Raw genomic sequence first — 19,799 nt, 5'->3', positions numbered from 1 at the left:
AGACTGCTTATGCTGCTGTGCATGACAGCGTATGCATGACTGCTAATGCAAGACTCACGGGAGGTAGAGGGAAGGCTGTGGCAGGGGTGGGCTGGAGGGGAGTAGCCAATGCGGTGCTTTATTATAACCACATGACTACGACGTATACAGCGCTGGAAATACAATACCATAGCTGTGCCTACTCGCAAGGTTACATCAGTGGCGGCCGGTCAGTACGTGCTACCGGGCTCCAGCACGTAGCTTGGAACTGTAAGGAATATTATTTATGTACAGTACAATTATCCTGGTGCCTTTTCGTTGTTTTGAGTACGATATGAATTTGTGTTTTGTGCAAATCAGGACGAGATCTGTCGAACACCTAGCGCCGTTCAATCAATCAATCAATCAATCAATCAGTACTGATCTGCATTTAGGGCAGTCGCCCAGGTGGCAGATTCCCTATTTGTTGTTTTCCTAGCCTTTTCCTAAATGATTTCAAAGAAATTGGAAATTTATTGAACATCCCTCTTGGTAAGTTATTCCAATCCCTAACTCCCCTTCCTATAAATGAATATTTGCCCCAGTTTGTCCTCTTGAATTCCAACTTTATCTTCATATTGTGATCTTTCCTACTTTTATAAACGCCATTCAAACTTATTCGTCTACTAATGTCATTCCACGCCATCTCTCCGCTGACAGCCCGGAACATACCACTTAGTCGAGCAGCTCTTCTTCTTTCTCTCAATTCTTCCCAACCCAAACATTGCAACATTTTTGTAACGCTACTCTTTTGTCGGAAATCGCCCAGAACAAATCGAGCTGCTTTTCTTTGGATTTTTTCCAGTTCTTGAATCAGGTAATCCTGGTGAGGGTCCCATACACTGGAACCATACTCTAGTTGGGGTCTTACCAGAGACTTATATGCACTCTCCTTTACATCCTTACTACAACCCCTAAACACCCTCATAACCATGTGCAGAGATCTGTACCCTTTATTTACAATCCCATTTATGTGATTACCCCAATGAAGATCTTTCCTTATATTAACACCTAGATACTTACAATGATCCCCAAAAGGAACTTTCACCCCATCAACGCAGTAATTAAAACTGAGAGGACTTTTCCTACTTGTAAAACTCACAACCTGACTTTTAACCCCGTTTATCAACATACCATTGCCTGCTGTCCATCTCACAACTTTTTCGAGGTCATGTTGCAGTTGCTCACAATCTTGTAACTTATTTATCACTCTATAGAGAATTACATCATCCGCAAAAAGCCTTACCTCCGATTCCACTCCTTTACTCATATCATTTACATATATAAGAAAACATAAAGGTCCGATAATACTGCCTTGAGGAATTCCCCTCTTAATTATTACAGGGTCAGATAAAGCTTCACCTACTCTAATTCTCTGAGATCTATTTTCTAGAAATATAGCAACCCATTCAGTCACTCTTTTGTCTAGTCCAATTGCACTCATTTTTGCCAGTAGTCTCCCATGATCCACCCTATCAAATGCTTTAGACAGGTCAATCGCGATACAGTCCATTTGACCTCCTGAATCCAAGATATCTGCTATATCTTGCTGGAATCCTACAAGTTGAGCTTCAGTGGAATAACCTTTCCTAAAACCGAATTGCCTTCTATCGAACCAGTTATTAATTTCACAAACATGTCTAATATAATCAGAAAGAATGCCTTCCCAAAGCTTACATACAATGCATGTCAAACTTACTGGCCTGTAATTTTCAGCTTTATGTCTATCACCCTTTCCTTTATACACAGGGGCAACTATAGCAACTCTCCATTCATCTGGTATAGCTCCTCCGACCAAACAATAATCAAATAAGTACTTCAGATATGGTACTATATCCCAACCCATTGTCTTTAGTATATCCCCAGAAATCTGATCAATTCCAGTCGCTTTTCTAGTTTTTAACTTTTGTATCTTATTGTAAATGTCATTGTTATCATATGTAAATTTTATTTCTTCTTTGGCTTTAGTCTCCTCCTCTATCTCGACATTATCCTTGTAACCAACAATCTTTACATACTGCTGACTGAATACTTCTGCCTTTTGAAGATCCTCACATACACACTCCCCTTGTTCATTAATTATTCCTGGAATGTCCTTCTTGGAACCTGTTTCTGCCTTAAAATACCTATACATACCCTTCCATTTTTCACTAAAATTCGTATGACTGCCAATTATGCTTGCCATCATATTATCCTTAGCTGCCTTCTTTGCTTGATTCAATTTTCTAGTAAGTTCCTTCAATTTCTCCTTACTTCCACAGCCATTTCTAACTCTATTTCTTTCCAGTCTGCACCTCCTTCTTAGTCTCTTTACTTCTCTATTATAATAAGGTGGGTCTTTACGATTCCTTACCACCCTTAATGGTACAAACCTATTTTCGCATTCCTCAACAATTTCTTTAAACCCATCCCAGAGTCTGTTTACATTTATATTTACCGTTTTCCACCGATCATAGCTACTTTTTAGAAACTGCCTCATGCCTGCTTTATCAGCCATGTGGTACTGCCTAACAGTCCTACTTTTAAGACCTTCCTTTCTATCACATTTATTTTTAACTGCCACAAAAACAGCTTCATGATCACTAATACCATCTATTACTTCAGTTTCCCTATAGAGCTCATCTGGTTTTATCAGCACGACATCCAGGATATTTTTCCCTCTGGTTGGTTCCATCACTTTCTGAATCAGCTGTCCTTCCCATATTAACTTATTTGCCATTTGTTGGTCATGCTTTCTGTCGTTCGCATTTCCTTCCCAATTGACATCTGGCAAATTCAGATCTCCCGCTACAATCACATTTCTTTCCATGTCGTTTCCCACATAGCTGACTATCCTATCAAATAATTCTGAATCCGCGTCAGTGCTACCCTTTCCCGATCTGTACACTCCAAATATATCAAGTTGCCTATTATCTTTAGAAATGAGCCTTACACCTAGAATTTCATGTGTCTCATCTTTAACTTTTTCGTAGCTTACAAATTCTTCTTTCACCAGAATGAACACTCCGCCTCCCACCCTTCCTATCCTATCTCTACGATACACACTCCAGTGCCGTGGGAAAATTTCTGCATCCATTATATCATTTCTCAGCCATGATTCAACACCTATTACAATATCTGGTGAATATATATCTATTAAATTACTTAATTCTATTCCTTTCCTTACAATACTTCTACAGTTCAACACTAACAATTTTATGTCATCCCTACTTGATTTCCAGTTCCCTGTTCCCTTATCACCGCTCCCTAGGCCATCCCGTTTCCCTGAATGTACCTCCCTATTACCCTTCCAAACAAATTTCCTAACTTATACGTACCACTGCGGTTTAAATGAAGGCCATCTGAGCGCAGATCCCTATCTCCTACCCACCCATTTGGATCTAGAAATTTCACTCCCAGTTTCCCACATACCCACTCCATAGTCTCATTTAAATCCCCAATCACCCTCCAGTCAGTATCCCTTCTACATAGTATTCCACTAATAACAATCTCCGCTTTCTTAAACTTCACCCGTGCTGCATTTACCAGATCCCACACATCTCCAACTATGTTGGTACTTATATCAGCTTGCCTTACGTTGTTGGTACCAACGTGAAACACTACCACCTTCTCCTTCCCCTCCTCCCTCTCTTCTACTTTCCTCAACATCTGCCTCAACCTAATTCCTGGATAACACTCTACCCTGGTACCCTTTCCTCCACACACTTTACCCACGTGTCTAACGATGGAATCTCCCATGACCAGAGCCTCAACCCTACCCACCTCGTTTGATCCCCTCCCCTCCGTTCTCCCGGGGAACAAGGCTCGTGCTCATGTGAAGTGAGCCCTTGCCTGTAGCCTGAAGGAAGCAATACGCAGGCGCAGCCAAGCTTGCAACACTCCCCCTAGCCGGCGGAGTATACCGTAAACCGGGATCAACTTTCACTGATCCCGTTTATAGTTACTTCCTCTCCCGCAAGGGAGTAGAATTACTCGATGTCTCCTGCTACCCGGAGCGCAGCGAGGGATCCAGTCGGCCGTGCTTATGTTGAACGTGGTAAGCGAATCTGCCACTAGAGAGCAGCATCGTCTGGGTTCGAAAGTAAAGCGTAAGTGGAGGCAATCTATCTCACACATGCTTATTAAAATATCCATCTTCCTTTTGTGCCAAAAATAAGGAATTCGTAGGTGAGTCAAAGAATCTTTGACTGACCCTAAATGTTATTCCGCATTACAATGTAATTTACTCTGGTGAAATGAAATAGCGTATGGCTTTTAGTGCCGGAAGTATCCGAGGACATGTTTGACTCGCCAGATGCAGATCTTTTGATTTGACGCCCGTAGGCGACCTGCGAGTCGTGATGAGGATGAAATGATGATGACGACAACACGTACACCCAATGATGGTTAAAATTCCAGACCCTGCCGGGAATCGAACCCGGGATCCCTGGGACCAAAGGCCAGCGCGCTATCCATTTAGCCATGGAGCCGGATATTTACTCTGGTAATAGGGGAGGTCTCAATGAATCAGTTGGCAGCTCTTTCAGTTGCTTTGTGCGGTTTTAAATCTCGCAGTTATATTACTGGTGCGTGTTTTTTCTGTCATTGTGTTAATGCTAAAGTTTATACGAAGATTTATCAAATTATTTATCCACTGCAGTGTATATAAAGTGAAATTAAATTAGTGTTCTTAGTGGGGATTTATATTCCCACGATTCTATTTGCACTGATGTAAGTTGCGCCATTAGGTTAGTAAAAACAATATTTCTCCAATGAATTATTTATCTCGTAGACAGTTGTCGAAGAATTCATCTGCTTCCAAATTAATGTTGTTTTTGTTTGTTCTGAGTTATAAATTGTGAGAAAAGTTGTATTATTATTATTATTATTATTATTATTATTATTAGTAGTAGTAGTAGTAGTAGTAGTAGTAGTAGTAGTAGTAGTAGTAGTACCAAGTTTGAAGTATGAGTTGTTCATCATGGCAATATGCAGATTTAAAACAGCGTATTTAGCTTGTTTTTTGTAGCACGTAGGACGATTTTTTCACGAGCCGCCACTGGGTTACATTAAATAAAATGAACACTTAACTAAATAATATATTTCAGCCCCCAATATTCGTAGATATGCTACGGTTGCGAAAAATCCGGCTCTTCCTTTTAATAGCTAAGAGCGCAGTATCATTTCTCTCACACCACATCTTCCACCTACTTTTTACGTCATCAAACTGATTAATATTGAACCACATCTGTCCAATACCCGCTCTCTCTACCAGCTTATCTCCAGATTTATCCCAACATTCCTCAATACGATCTGAAGATTCAACATACAAGAGAAGGCTTTAACCTGAAAACGTCCAAGACCTTCTACTCGCATTTCACTTCGGCGATTGGAGCCCACCAACCGGGAAAACACGCCCGGGTGTGTAAACTTACTCAGTAGCAACCAGCCCGTCGACCTGAGGCTCACTCTCGACCCACCCCCAGTCTTATCTGTCGTTGCTTATGGGGTCGAACGGGACTAAACGGAGGACGAAGTGGCGGCCCAGCTCCAACAAGACGGCCACCAAATATATCGCGTCCTCCGCATCAGGAACGCCGAGGGACCAACTATTCTGGTACGCATTCTCTCCCGGGATGTTAACACCCTTGACTGCTTGCTCCGCGACGGCGCCATGATCTACGTCCGCCGCCACCGCGTCGAGCCATCCCGGTCATCGTCCCCCAGCATGTTCCGCTGTGACCCCTGTCAGCGGTACGACCACCTGCCGAGTGAACCCTGCAAACAAGATCAGGTATGTGCCACATGTGCGCAGGATCATCCTACATTTTCTTTCCCTAATCGTCAGAATCCGAAGTGCATTAATTGTAACGAACCCCACCCTGCCTATAGTTATAAATGTAAAGTTAAACCCGCTCCTGATCCTCCTTACCCCGAGTCTGTCATACCCGTCATTTCCCAGGATGTTCCAACCCCCGGCTCTTCCACTTCCCTCCCCTTCCCTACAATGGAGAACATCGTCCGCTTTATAACGATGGTCCTCCAAAACACACTTCCTTTCCTGCGTCCCCACATTCTTACCCAGATCCAATTAGCGGCACGGTTAGTTCTGAATACGCATGTCGATATCTGTTATACGGGGAATAAAATGCATTTTGCATTTTCCCCCTAAATACCGTCACCATTCGATAGTTCTTTGAAGGTTTATTATGATAACATAAGATCACTTCAATCTAACAGTGCCCTGTTCACCACTTTCCTTTCCATTTATACTCCGGATATTTTTGTGCGTTATGAGAACTTCCTGACACAGCGCCAACGATCTAACTTTTCTACTTACAATTTGTATCGCGCTGACCAGCCCCATACGGCTCGTGGAGGCGTAGCTATTGGTGTCAGGCGGGATCTCACTACTAAACGTCACTTTCCTTCTCCCTCTATTACTCTCCATTAATATCTGATTATCGAAATTTTTCGTCTACTCGCACTTTTGCTGTCGCTACTAGGTTCTTATTTAACTGCCGGTACCCTCCATCTTCCAATTTTATTCGGTATATTGATAATCATTTTCATGATTATATTATAGTCTGTGATATTGATATCACCTCATATACCCTTGCGGCCCTTACTTTGCGCGAATATCCGGGTAATCGCATTCCTTTCCCCTTTCCTACCTTACCACTATCCAACACCACACCAGACGTTCTTATCATATCTCCTTCTTTTCCCCTATCTCCGATTATTGCTAAATGTTTAGAAATCGGTAGTGATTCCCGGTGTCCTCCCCCGCCCTCATTCTATCCCACACCGCCACTTCTTACTAGACGCTACAATCAGGCTAACTGGACAGCATATCGAGAAAATATTACAGACCTGCTTCAGAACTCCTCCTCTCCTACTTCCTCCCAGAATCTTCTCTCCCTCATAACGCTCCTAGAACATGCACTAACTACAACTGATCACTTGCACATTCCCCGCCGTTCCTATCATCCAAACAAGCCCCCTATTCCCCAAAAAGGACTACAGTTACTGCATTTAGCACCTGACCTGTATCATCACTATCTTCGAACTCGTGACCCTACCACTTCGAAACAACATCGCCGAACCTTACGACATGCTACTACGTATTTAAGCGAAAGCAATAGACTACAGCTTGTACTGAACTCTCCGACGAACAGAACTCTCGACGTTTTTGGCAGACATTCAAACATTTGACACAGCATACAAAATCTCACCCCACCTACCCCATTCATCATCTTCCGCACACCCCTACTACTGATAAGAAAAGTGCTGATTTGTTTGCTCACCATTTTCCCAAAGTCTTCTCTCCCTCCTTCTCCCCTACACTCTACCATCCTGATGAATCCATAATTAACTATTATAGTCATCCAGATCGTCCTGAACTTCAACCCTCCCTTCATCATTATCCTAATATTGATTATACTCACCCACTCAATTCCCCTATTACGCCTCATGAAATCCGTACTTTCCTTAAACATCGGAAAAATACTGCCCCTGGATCTGATTACATAACCTACCGTCATATCCGTGAAGCTCCACCCATTCTATTCGATCTCCTCAGTTCAGTCTATAATACTACGCTCTATACTGATATTTATCCCTCTCATTGGGGTCGAGCTAACGTACTTCTCTTCCTCAAGCCTGGCAAACCTCCTTCCGATATTTCTTCCTATGGGCCTATTAGTTTTTTACCCGTCTTATCTAAGATCGTAGAAGCTCTCTTATCACATCGTATATCTCGATATCTTACTTCCCTTAACCTCCTCCCTATCTCCCAAGCCTGATTCCGACCAAATTTCTCAACCCAGGATCATTTATTTCATATTACGTCATCCCTAACTTAATTTCATACGCCCCAAGAAAACTGCTCTTTTGTATAATAAAATTCTTCCGGGCTGTTATGCCGTGGTCCACTCCTCTCGCTTCTCCCAGACGTTTCGACTACTGCTGCGGTAGTCATCTTCTGTGGGGTCGTGTAGATACGCTCTCCTTTTTTTTTCTTCTTCTTTTCTGTGAGCAAGTAGCTGGGAGCCCCGGGGCAAAATTTTGCCCCTCTACTCATCTGTTTCCGCGGGATACCGATGAGACGGAAAATCACTGTTACTTGCACTAGGGGGGGGGAACTATCTGTTTTAGGGGAGTGAGTCCCTAAATCAGTGGTGAAACCCCCGAACATCGCTAAAATTTTGTTGTCAACTAGAGGCAGGAAGGGGATACCATTGCATTCTTAAGAAACGGGCGTTTTCAGGGCAGATTTCTAGTATTTAGTGATGGTTTAGTTTAATTTGGAAAAGACCGAAATTATGGATTATAAGTGAGCCAAGGGCCTCTAAATTTATACCGGGTATTAGGCTGCTTGGTTCTTATAATCCGTTTTAGCAGAGAGACTCCTGGGTCGTTTGACTGGGCCGAAAGTATTCTAGACTTGGCCATCCTAGCAATTTTATTAATTTGGAACCGAATAGTTGGGATACGCAAGTCGTGTCTAATTTTGATATTCGAAACATACCAAGGTGGCTTAATCATTTTTCGCAGAGTTTTGTTTTGGAAAGTTTGTACTTAGCTTGCGTATAAGAGTCTTGGCAGTGTAGCCCCAGGCCTCACAGCCGTACAGAAGAATGGGTCTCACACATGCTAAATAAATATTTCTCTTTATGGTAGGAGAGATATATTTATTTGAGAGTAATGGTTTAAGACAGGCCACCCTTGCTGATGCTCGCTGTAGGGCCTGGTTCACATTGTTGCTCCATGTTAATTTTCTATCTAAATGAAGGCCGAGATATTTGACAACACGGGCCCAGGGGAGGACAGTGTTGCCAATTCTAAGATGGTCAAGTCTAGGTATTCTCCAGGTGAACGGGATTGCCTGCGTTTTATCGGCATTTATTTTAACTTTATTAATTTTGCACCAGTCCCTAAAACAATTTATCCAGGACTGCAGCAGCCGAATGGCATCACATCTCCGTCGTTTCGTAGTGTAGACGGCTATGTCATCGGCATACTGCTGTATCTCTACTCCCGGAACTATAGGTAGGTCGTTTACATATAGGCCGTACAACGTTGGGGACAGCGTTCCACCCTGTGGTACTCCTGCCTGCAGAGACCGAGGGGTGGATTTTTCTCCATCACAGGACACGTAAAATTTTCTATTATGTAGGTACGAGTGAATAATTTTGACTAGGTAGGGGGGAACATGATATTTACCTATTAATTTTGAGATGAGATTGTCATGCCAAACCGTATCGAAAGCTTTTTCAATATCAAAGAAAACTGCAGGGACTGTACGGCGTAAATTAAACGATCTAGTAGCATACTGAGCAAGACGCAGCACTGCAAGAGGAGCGCTACGTCTTGACCGGAATCCGAACTGTTCCGGTCTCATTATGCTATGTCGCAGAAGGTGACCATTGAGTCTTTTGAGAATAAGTCTCTCGAAAATTTTAGATAAGTGCGATAACAGGCTAATAGGGCGATAATTTTGCGGGAATAATTTGTCCTTTCCAGGCTTGGGAAGAACAACTATTTTAGCTGTTTTCCAAAGCTTAGGAAAGTACCCCGTGGTAAAACAGGCCGAAAAGATGGATGCCAAAAACAATACTGCTTTGTAAGGCAGGAATTTAATTTCTTTGTTGGATAGCCTGTCATCGCCTGGAGACTTATTCTCTTTTAGGCCCTTGATAATTTTGCGGACCTCTGCAGGCGTCACTTTTTCGATGTCATTGTCTGGAGTCCATTGTCTTATGAAAGTTGAGACCTTTCTTCGTGCGGCACGAGTCCGTAGTTCGTCATTGTCATCGTTAATATCGTCATGTGTCACACATTGATTCTCAATAGAAACAGCAAAGGCCTCAGCTTTATCATAAGGGGAGAATACCAGGCCCCTAGTGCCGTGAATAGCTCGGCTAGGTTCCCGGGTTCGAGCCAGACAGCGGGTGGTTTTCCAGAAATTGCGATCTGGCTCATGTTCTGTAAGGGAGCGGCAGAATTCTTCCCATTTTTCAATCTTGCGCTCCAGCAGTCGTTTGCGGACTTCCCGGGCGAGTTCGTAGTATTCCGCCCGGTCAGCAGGGTCGCGGTACAATTGCCATCTTTTCCTATATCTATTCTTAATATAGATCAAATCCTTAAGGAGATCTGGTGTACCATTATCGTCCCGATGGCTCGTGTTATTATTATTATTATTATTATTATTATTATTATTATTATTATTATTATTATTATTATTATTATTATTATTATTATTATTATTATTATTATTATTATTATTATTATTACTGTACCGGGCGGTACACCTCTACACCGTTTATTTAAAAGTTGCGCCAGTTGAAACTCCTCTTCTGGAGGAAGGTTGAACTTTATCTACTCTATTAATTCTCTACTTTCTCAGAAGATGTCACCACGTGGAAAATTTTGAGTTTTTGAACTGTGTCACTTTTGATGTGTTTTTGTTTCGCTTGAAGTAAGAAGTGTGAACTTTCTCTTCTAGAGGACACTACTGAAGATCAACAATAGTGCACCCTAGTGCGGAGTCAAAGAACTATTTTGTTGGAGAAATTTTTATTTCAAAAGTTTGTGTTTTGTTAAATTTCTTTCTGTTATTGTTTAAGTTGGCTGTATACCCCTCTTTTTCCCCTTGTTTTAGATTTATCCAATCCCGAATTTCTTTTAGTAATTTCTGACCAATCTAGTGTATCTTCCCCCAACTTGTATCTGTTGCGGGGTCCTATCCAATAAAAACATTGTGGGCGGGTGTTTTCATTCCCCTAACGCCTAGAAACTTCCGCGAGAGTATATAAACTGCTGATTTTAGGGTCTCCGGGCCACTTCTGTTCCATCTTTCAGTGTATTAAGTACATAGCAGGAGGCGGGAAGCGCCTCTTTCTTCGGCAGCGGTCAACAATAAGGTAATGGCCGATTAATAAATTCTTTCTTTTCTTGCTCAGCAGTTTAACTTTCGGGGCGGGTTCTAAGCGTTCAACCATGTAACCTTTTCCTAAAATGTAAAAACAACTGGTATCTATTCTATTTTAAAACGACATATCGGGATAGAGAGTGCTTAACCCTCTCGAGCTCCCACTCACATCGTCTTGAGGTGAACTTATTCTCTCAACCAATTCTTCCGTAATGTAATGTAAATTGCTATTAAGTCACCTCTGTAGTATGGGATTAGCCCTTGTAATAACGGCCTAGTGCCAAAGTAGGTCTTAAAATCAAAGTGTATTAGGAGTGCAAGTTCGCCTCCTCTCAAATTGTTTTAGAGGTCATTTAATTAACCTGCTTTTCATTTAATAGACCTCAGTAGATTGGGTATTTTACCCCTGTGTTTATGTCCGTTGAGGATAACTTGAAGGTGGAGTTTGGTGTGGCCTGGGAGAGGCTTAAATTAAAGAGCGTGTGGCTCTTTTGGAAACGGAGTGTTGTATGCCTCGAGGAGGCTTTACTGTGTAATTTGGAGCAAGTGCTCCAGGGTTTGATTGGGGTCTTCTGCCCCTTTGTTAAAATTTGTATATCGGAAAGTTGGGCTAGTTGCTCAAAAATTGTGAACTCAGGGCTCGAAGCCCAAACTCTGTAATCCCTGTAATTGTACATTTCAAATTGTGTTTCGGCTACTAAGTACCTGTTCTTTGTTATTACTCAATATTGAAAAGGAAATATAACCTTGTTAACTTTTACATTAACTTTGATTCCGTAGTTTGAGACCCATTCACGCCCGCACCTTCTTACACCTCTACCTACCACCAAAACACGGTAACAAGTGGTAGCAGAGCGTGGTTGAATGGGTCTCAATTTAGCCCCTTTTGACGGCTAGACATTGTTTTGATCCGAACTCTAACCATTTTCTCAGTTGCTGGAATTTTTTGATTTTTTCCAAATTGTTCTGTCATCATGCCCGGCCCTCGCGATGTTCTCCTTCTTAACTATTTGCGCAAGGAGGAGTTGATCTATGAATTGACTATTAGAAATGTACAATCTGGAGGCACGGTTGCAGTAGACACAAACAAGCTTAGAGAGTCCCTTGATTTGCCCATTTCCATCCCCAATTTGGGAGAGAAAGAAATTGACGACTCTCTTTCCACGATCACGGAGAATATTACTGGGCTAGCTTCTGTAGTTAGTTTTTTTGATGAAAATGATCCGTCTCCTAATCAAATTAAGCGTGTGCAAGGCAGGCTATATCATTTTTCGAATAGGGTTAACGATCTGTTGTCTCTAAAACTGAATGACGTTCAGAGGAAGGAAGCTAGTACGCTCCTGGAAAATATTTCCGAGTTATCTAGTAAGGTCACTCAATTGTTAACTGGGGAAGTTCCTCCCAAATCTGATCAACCCACCATAGTGAATCCAGGTAGTGAGGAAGCGCCTCCCAAGGGAGAAGTTAATAGGATAACCGTTGCTGCTCAAACTATCCCTGCCCCATTGGACAACGAATCTGAACGTCGTGCATCATTGAGTAACATCCGTTCTGAATTGACTTCCTTGCCATTGAAACCTTTACCTACTATGTCACCCGGATTTAGTAGCTTGCCTCATCCATTGGCAATGTTGCTCAGAGGTATATCCAAGTTTTCTGTTAATACCACCAGTGACGTAATTTCATTTTTAAGATTTCTAGTGGAATTTCAGGATCATGCCCTTGTTTTTTCTCTGTCTCCATGTCAAATCTTGCAAATTATCTATCCGTATGCTATTGGTATTCTCTCCGACAAAATAGTAAGAGCCATAGCTGAACAGTCATCCATCGAAGATTTTCATGCACATCTACTTGCTAATTTTATTCCTGCCCGCGCAAGGTCATCTCTGATTCAGAAATACTATTATCGAGTACAGAGGTTGGATGAAAACTTGGCTGATTTCATACAAGACATTAAGTTTTATACCAGGGTGTTTGCTCTTCACTTCCCTGAGGATCAAATTGTACAAGCTATTGTGGAAGGCATTTCACCATCTTATAGGTCATACTTGTGTTTTGCGGCGTGCCCGCAAACTTTCTCTGAACTTGAAGCGTTGGCCGTCTCAGCGGAAGGAGTTAGATACGCCGATTCTTTGCGTGTAGCGAAAGAACCCCCGCCTTCCTTTAGTAACACTCGGCCTCCACCTCGCCGACCAGTCACGCCCCGTAAATGTTATGCTTGCGGGTCGCCTGACCATCTTCGCAATAAATGTCCATTGGTCAAAAGTAGTAGGGCAAATAATGGAGCTGGTTCAGCACAAGGCTGTTTTAAATGTGGGGCCTTCTCACATATCGCCAAGAATTGCCCAAACTCAAATAGCACCCCCTCCTGCTCAACTTCTGGTGCAAATTCCACCTATGCCAATAATAAAAAGTGACTAGTGGCTTCGGCTGAGTCGACTAATCCATCTTCCCGAGACTCAGCCCCTAGTAAACAGGTTGTAAATGTAGAGAACGATCAGCCTTCAAATTCATCTTTCGAATGCCCTAAAGAATGTCTTAGGATTGCGGCGGATACCCCCGCACCTGTTCCTTTTCTTAAGATTGAGGTAAATAACGAGCCTATAACAGCTCTCTTAGATTCAGGTAGTGTTTGTTCGATTATTGCGGCTGAATGGTATTCTAAATTGAAATCGGTTTGTAAACTTCCTGACTATGTCTCTTCTCCTGTTCAATACGTTTCGGCTAATTCATCTCCATTAGAAATTCTAGGTTCCTTACTGGTCAAAATTCGTGTTTTTAAGTTTACATGGAAAGTTAAATTGTTTGTGGCCAAGCAATTGTCTTGCCCCATTATATTGGGAGCTGACTTTATTTCTCACACTGGTCTTGTGCTCGATCTGCAGTCTAGGTCGTGCACATTCAAATTTGCTTCTAGTTGTAAGATCCCACTATTAAAGTGTAATTCTGTGTCATGTTCTTCTATTTCGCCTACCCAGGATGAGATGTTGTTAGACCTTAGACATCTACCTGAGGAGCAGGCTGATAGTATTCGCAAACTGTGTCAGTCGTTTCCCGAGGTGTTCTCTGATACTCTTGGTGTTACTGACCTTATTGAATACAAAATTGAGGTTACGGATTCGATTCCTGTCCGTTTTCCACCGTATAGGCTATCTCCACCTAAAATGAAGGCTCTGAAGGAAATCATCGATCAGATGTTGAAGGACGGTATTATTAGGCCCTCTAAGTCAGCGTATTCTTCGCCTATTTTTCTAGTACCGAAACCCCAAGGAGGCTTCAGGCCTGTCATTGATTACAGGGCTCTCAATCGGAAGGTGGTGTTACAATCTGTGCCCCTTCCCGACCTTCATTCTTGTTTTTCATGGTTTCGTAAGGCCAAGTTCTTCACCATCTTGGACTTAAATCAGGCCTATAATCAAATTCCCCTTGCCGAAGAGTCTAAACACCTTACAGCGTTTGCCACGGACTGGAATTTATATGAATACAACCGCGTGCCTTTCGGGCTCCCTACGGGAGCAGCTGTGCTCACTAGGCTACTAGATAGGGTCTTCTCCGACATCAAATTCGAGTACTTATATCACTACTTAGATGATGTCGTAGTATTTTCAGAGACTTTTGAAGAACATCTAGATCATTTGCGAGAAGTTCTCGATCGCCTTCGTAAGGCTGGGTTAACTGTTAAGTTGTCCAAGGTTGTCTTTGCTAAGCCCTCTATGTCATTCCTAGGGCATATTGTGTCACCCGATGGTGTAGCAGTCGATCATTCTAGAACACAGGCCATCCGTGATTTTAAACCTCCCAAGGACATTAAAGGTATCGCCAGGTTCATTGGTATGGTGAATTTCTTCAGAAAGTTCATTCCTAACTTTGCTAATAGAGCGGTGCCCTTAAACCTTCTTCGTAGGAAAGGCATCAAATTCGAGTGGGGACCTTCTCAACAAGCCGCTTTTGAAGACCTTAAATTAGCTCTTTGTAATGCCCCTGTACTTGCTATGCCTGATTTCTCGAAGAAATTCATCGTCCAAACCGACGCGTCGTCGTCAGCAGTAGCTGCAGTCCTTCTTCAAGAGACTGAACTAGGGAGGCGACCCATCGCCTATGCGTCTAGGACATTGTCGGCTCAAGAAGCCAAGTATTCCATCTATGAGCTCGAAGGTTTGGCAGTCTTATTTGCCTTAGAAAAGTTCCGTCTCTATCTGGAACACGTTAAATTCGACCTGGAGACAGATAATCAAGCCTTAAGCTGGGTCTTAGGTAGGCCGCGTCGTACTGGTCGTATAGCCCGCTGGGCTATTCGTATTTCCGCCTTCCAGTTTGATGTTAGACATATCAGAGGTACCGAAAATGTTGTTGCTGATGGACTCAGCCGTATGTTTCATAACGACGTAGAGACCCACGAACCGGTCGACAGTTCATCACCTTCCGAGTCCATACTATCTGGTGTTAATGCCATCTTAACAGATGCTCCCATGCTTTTTAGGGATATTGAGAAATACCAACGTGAAGATCCGACGCTGGCTCCGATAATGGAAACCCTTTCTTCTGGGGAACATGCTGTCCCTTATGTTCTGAGAAATGGAGTTCTATGTTGCCCTTCGAGGCATGATAAGATGATGAAAGTTGTTGTTCCAGCGGTTCTTGTACCTATGATCTTCAAATACTATCATGAGACCCCATTGGGGGGGCATCTTGGAATCTTTAAAACTCGTGAAAAGATTCGTGAAATGTTCATATGGAAAGGTATGGACGGTGAAATTCGGGAACTTGTAAAAGCTTGTAAATCTTGTTTGATCAGTAAACCCACCATGTCCACTAAAGTAGGCCTTTTGTCTTCTCATCAAGCGTCGCGCCCCATGGAACGCCTGTATATTGATTATGTAGGACCCTTCCCCCAGTCGAAGGGAAATGCCAACAAATTCATCTTTGTATGTGTAGATGGTTTTACCAGATTTTCTTGGTTATTTCCGACTAAGCTGGCTACCGCTCAGTCCACCATTACCTGTCTAAATTCTATTTTTGCTTCTTTTGGTCCGTGCCAATATATTGTATCTGATAATGCTAAGGCGTTCACATCAAATCTTTTTCGTAAATTCTGTTTTGACTTGTCCATCTCTCATGTAACCACTTCTGCTTATTACCCTCAACCATCTCTGGCTGAACGGGTTAATCGTAATCTCAGGTCCGCACTTATCGCCTATCATCATGAAGATCCTTCCAGGTGGGACACGTCCCTGCATTGGTTAGCTTTTGCTTTGAATTCGGCGATTCATGAATCTCATAAGTTCACTCCAGCTTCATTGATGTTCAAGTTTGTTCCCAACACGCCGCTCTCTAACCTCTGGTCTCTGAGTGACATTCTACCCGAGACAATAGATCCGGACAATATTAAAGATCTTTGGAAGAAGGCTAAAGCCAATCTTAAAGTGTCTCATGAAAAGGTTAGGGAAAAGTATGATCGTGGACGGAGACCCACCCCTTTGAAGGTAGGTGACCAGGTGATGGTCAAGAATTTTGTTCCCGCGGGCAAGCTTGCTCCCAGATTTCATGGGCCATGCATTATTCTTGATTTCCTTACGCCGGTTACGTTGTTAGTAAGCAATCCAGCTACCGAGAGGATATTTAGGGTTCACCTGTCCCAGGTGAAACCGGTGTAAATTTAGTTTCAACTTGCTTCATATAATTTGAAAGGATATGAAGGTTATATTTTTTTTGAGTTCAACTCTTAAGGCATTCTGCTCCTTCTATTTTATTTTATATGCAAGCATTTCTTGTAAACCTCCCCCGATTGTTAAACTGCCATCCTGTCCTTGTCACGGCCATTACCACGCTCCCGTCTCCTGCTCCATCACACTCAGTGGCTGGCTTAGATGAAATGCCATGGATATCTGCACGCCGCTGGCCCCTCAATCTCTTTACATGCCTGTGCCCTTAAAAGAAATATGATGGTCCAACACAATTCTGCCGCCTAGCTTAATGTTTCAGTGCCCCCGCAGCCGCGCGGCGCCGTGCAGCAACTGGAGCCAAGGTCGGGCCCCCTCGGCCCCAGCGAGGACGACATGTGCACGGCGAGCCGGAGCTCTCCTCCCGGCTAAGGCTGATGTGCGGCGCACGACCTGCTACTTGCCCGCAGCCTGTATATGTTCACCGCGGGCGCGGCGTGCTTCAACACCTCTGCTCCCCTCATAGTGCGGGCGAGCGGTATCTCAGGGTACTTGAGGGGTCCGAGCGGCCTCCTTTGGACGCAAGCTGTAACGGCCGGTCTGGCCATCCAACTTAGCCTACATCAACTACATAGACATTCCTGTTCAACCTTAATACCGTCACTTGGGAATTCAACAGCAATATTTGGTGGACCGTGAAAAAATTTTTCTTCACTTTTAAGTATTAAAAGTTTATCTTCAGAAATTCAAATTCTACAAACTTAAAGACTTTCATTCACCTGCAACAACAACATTTTGAAACTGAATTAAGAAATCTTGTAAATGCTTCTGCTATCTATCAACATCATTACTTGGACTTTGTTTCAAACTGATTTCATGTGTCACCCCTGGAGGAACTTTTGGGGGGGGAGGTCTGTACCGGGCGGTACACCTCTACACCGTTTATTTAAAAGTTGCGCCAGTTGAAACTCCTCTTCTGGAGGAAGGTTGAACTTTATCTACTCTATTAATTCTCTACTTTCTCAGAAGATGTCACCACGTGGAAAATTTTGAGTTTTTGAACTGTGTCACTTTTGATGTGTTTTTGTTTCGCTTGAAGTAAGAAGTGTGAACTTTCTCTTCTAGAGGACACTACTGAAGATCAACAATAGTGCACCCTAGTGCGGAGTCAAAGAACTATTTTGTTGGAGAAATTTTTATTTCAAAAGTTTGTGTTTTGTTAAATTTCTTTCTGTTATTGTTTAAGTTGGCTGTATACCCCTCTTTTTCCCCTTGTTTTAAATTTATCCAATCCCGAATTTCTTTTAGTAATTTCTGACCAATCTAGTGTATCTTCCCCCAACTTGTATCTGTTGCGGGGTCCTATCCAATAAAAACATTGTGGGCGGGTGTTTTCATTCCCCTAACGCCTAGAAACTTCCGCGAGAGTATATAAACTGCTGATTTTAGGGTCTCCGGGCCACTTCTGTTCCATCTTTCAGTGTATTAAGTACATAGCAGGAGGCGGGAAGCGCCTCTTTCTTCGGCAGCGGTCAACAATAAGGTAATGGCCGATTAATAAATTCTTTCTTTTCTTGCTCAGCAGTTTAACTTTCGGGGCGGGTTCTAAGCGTTCAACCATGTAACCTTTTCCTAAAATGTAAAAACAACTGGTATCTATTCTATTTTAAAACGACATATCGGGATAGAGAGTGCTTAACCCTCTCGAGCTCCCACTCACATCGTCTTGAGGTGAACTTATTCTCTCAACCAATTCTTCCGTAATGTAATGTAAATTGCTATTAAGTCACCTCTGTAGTATGGGATTAGCCCTTGTAATAACGGCCTAGTGCCAAAGTAGGTCTTAAAATCGAAGTGTATTAGGAGTGCAAGTTCGCCTCCTCTCAAATTGTTTTAGAGGTCATTTAATTAACCTGCTTTTCATTTAATAGACCTCAGTAGATTGGGTATTTTACCCCTGTGTTTATGTCCGTTGAGGATAACTTGAAGGTGGAGTTTGGTGTGGCCTGGGAGAGGCTTAAATTAAAGAGCGTGTGGCTCTTTTGGAAACGGAGTGTTGTATGCCTCGAGGAGGCTTTACTGTGTAATTTGGAGCAAGTGCTCCAGGGTTTGATTGGGGTCTTCTGCCCCTTTGTTAAAATTTGTATATCGGAAAGTTGGGCTAGTTGCTCAAAAATTGTGAACTCAGGGCTCGAAGCCCAAACTCTGTAATCCCTGTAATTGTACATTTCAAATTGTGTTTCGGCTACTAAGTACCTGTTCTTTGTTATTACTCAATATTGAAAAGGAAATATAACCTTGTTAACTTTTACATTAACTTTGATTCCGTAGTTTGAGACCCATTCACGCCCGCACCTTCTTACACCTCTACCTACCACCAAAACACGGTAACAATTACTATTGTTATTATTATTAATATTGGGATGGCAACCAGGGCCAGTCGCGTTCCCGCCATGATGGGCGGGAGTACGAATGCCATTGTTGCGCATCCCATTGTTGTTATCATGGGCCGAAATGGAATTTCGTGCAGCATTTAAGGCATATTTACAAGCATTCCCCATCTTATTATAAAGATGTTGAATAGCCCGGTCAATATCCTCTCTGCTGCGAGGTTCGAAAGGCTGTAAATTTTTGTTAACGTGCCATCGGAACTTATTAAAATCCATAGGAATGCGGTCAACAATGGGAGATGGCGCCTGTGGGCGGGACTAGGCAAGATTGAAAATAATGGGATCATGGTCAGAATTTAATACATTTGGGACAGAAAAAGTAATGCTAGGTGCATAATATTTAGATATCGCAATGTCAATTACATCTGGACGTCCGCGAGCCGGATAAATAGTGGGCTCAGTCGGACCGTGAACTTTAATATTACTATCCCTTACGAAACGCTGTAGTATTCTCCCCTTAGGGTTTGTCACTCGTGAATTCCAGTCAGGATGCTTGGAATTGATGTCACCACAGATGATAGATGAAACGTTCCCATTGTTATTTAATAGTGTTTCAATTTCCAGAGTATGAAGGGGAGCATTAGGTGATAAATAAGCCGCAATAAGCCTGTAGTGGAAGTTGCCATGGTGGAGTTCTATACCAAGAGATTCTATTACACCCTGAGGGAGGGGGTCAATGAGGTGGTGAGTAAGGCTAGACTTAATCAGCACCGCCACGCCCCCCGCCTCAGCGTGAAGCCGGTCTTTACGATACATAGT

Source organism: Anabrus simplex, chromosome 3, assembly GCF_040414725.1.
Source record: "Anabrus simplex isolate iqAnaSimp1 chromosome 3, ASM4041472v1, whole genome shotgun sequence".
Classification (NCBI taxonomy): Eukaryota; Metazoa; Arthropoda; class Insecta; order Orthoptera; family Tettigoniidae; genus Anabrus; species Anabrus simplex.
This window is presented reverse-complemented; position numbering follows the sequence as displayed.